The 2,125-nt window shown below is 41.4% G+C and overlaps 1 protein-coding gene across 1 annotated transcript in view; it reads left to right on the forward strand.

Annotated features, from left to right (window-relative positions):
• Window positions 1-2,125, forward strand: part of Dcdc1 (doublecortin domain containing 1) — a 305,860-nt gene that overhangs the window by 137,963 nt on the left and 165,772 nt on the right. The window lies entirely within an intron of this gene.

Below are 2,125 nucleotides of genomic sequence, written 5' to 3' on the forward strand. Positions count from 1 at the left end.
ATGGTGGCTCACAACCATCTGTAATGAGGTCTGGTGCCCTCTTCTGGCCTGCAGAGATACACACAGACAGAATATGTATACATAATAAATAAATAAAAAACAGCATATGCTACTCTTGAAGAAAATCCTCCAGCAATTTAGAATCGAATAAAATACAGATAAAAATACAAGTAGATGGCATGTGATGGACACACTTGCAATTTCAGCCTTTGCAGCAGAGATAAGAAGATGAAGAATGTAAGGCCAGGCTCAGCTGCACAGCAGGAGTGAGGCTAACCTGGACTCCAGGGTAGTGTCTAACAAACAAGAAACAAGAGCACCTCTCAATCATAGGATTCAAATATTTATACCAGCACTGATATCACAGAATTACTAGTTAATTTGATAAGACGTAGCACATCATGACTTCATGATCGTAATTTTCTTCCTGATTGCATAGAATGACCTTCTTTTTTATATTTATATCCATATTCAGGCTACTTTTAAAATTTTGCTAAACAGCCACATTTAAGCAGATATGAACAACGCTGCTGCAATGAACAGGTTAACTCAGAGCGCATAGACCCTTAACATTGTCATAGTTGTTGACTTATCCAGCAGAAATTCTGTTCACTGTCCTTTTAATTGGCATCTTTTTCTCTTCATTTTTTTTTGTATCTCTTTCTTTTTCAACTTATTGGTTTAACCTCTGGGCTATCTCTCCAGCCTCTACTCATTCACTCTCTAGCAAAGTTTAAGGTTAAAGTCACTCAGTATCAATTTGTTCTAGGACAGTGTAAGGCACTCACTGCCATTCGTTACTCACTGAACTCCTCTTGGTATTTTTTTTCTTTTGGTATAACTTTAGTTTTACACTTTACAAAATGGAACAAGACCCTTGTATAATAATGAAAGAGCACACCTGCGCTTCCTAGATTAGTAAGTAAACTGGATGACACCGAGCATGTCATCTTTAATACTGGCACAATAATAGCAGCTATTTCAAAGACTGTTGCAAGGATGAAGATCTGAACCTATGGTCACATGGGAGAGTCATTTGACACAGTGGTATCTTAGAGGCCTACTGAAAGGCAAGCTCTCCTAGGGTTCATAGAACAACAAAGATGTACAAACCAAACTAAAATGTTCAGACTACAGTTTCCTCCATCAGCTTAAAGCAAAATGTACAGGGAGAGAGGTGCGCAGACAATGCACGGAAAATAAGGTGCAGGTGGGTGCAAGGGCCGCACTCCCTAAGTCTTGTTCTGCAAGTATATAACCTCTATCTGGGATGCATCCTTCTTCCCTGATGAAGAGAGCTTGTGTCCAAGCACACTTGTGATGGAGGAAGGTCATTGGTTAATAACAAAACTGCCTTGGCCCTTTTGATAGGGCAGCAGCTTAGATAGGTGGAGTAGGCAGAACAGAATGCTGGGAGAAAGAAGCCAAGTCAGTCAGTTGCCATGATTCTTCTCTCTGAGGCAGACGTAGGTTAGGATCTTACCAGTAAACTACCACCTTGTGGTGGTACACTGATTATTAGAAATGGGTTAATCTAGATGTGAGAGCTAGCCAGTAAGAGGCTAGAGCTAATGGACCAAGCAGTGTTTAAAAGAATGCACTTTCCGTGTAATTATTTTGGGTAAAGCTAGCCGGGTGGAGAGACACAGCCTGCCACTCCACACAACACACTTGGCCAGTGGTGGTGTTCACAGGAAGCCCGATAAACAGATGGCAGATGATCCCAAGTGAGAATTAGCGGGGCACACCATGTGCGGCTGGTTCAGCTGCTCATTCTTATTGTGTGCCCTGTAGGCTGTATATATATATATATATCTCCAAAATGCTTTCTGCTGTGGTTGCTAGCTAAAATCAATCATGGCTCTTCAGTATATGTGTTGCCTTTTCCTTTTCACCCTGTGCTCCGAGACTATGGCTCTCAGTCTGTGTCTGACAGGTACAGACTGTCTCCACTTCACACGGCTGTTGCATTCCCACTATGTAGCCCCTTGTTTGTTCGTTGAACAGAATTGAGGACTGCCAAGCCCTACAGCAACTGCTTATTTTACATATGTACATACATGTTCACAGTCATAGTTTGAGACTAGAAATGGAAATTGTAGTTACTGATATGTAAGTTTTGGGG

Source organism: Microtus ochrogaster, assembly GCF_000317375.1.
Source record: "Microtus ochrogaster isolate Prairie Vole_2 chromosome 14 unlocalized genomic scaffold, MicOch1.0 chr14_random_1, whole genome shotgun sequence".
NCBI lineage: Eukaryota > Metazoa > Chordata > Mammalia > Rodentia > Cricetidae > Microtus > Microtus ochrogaster.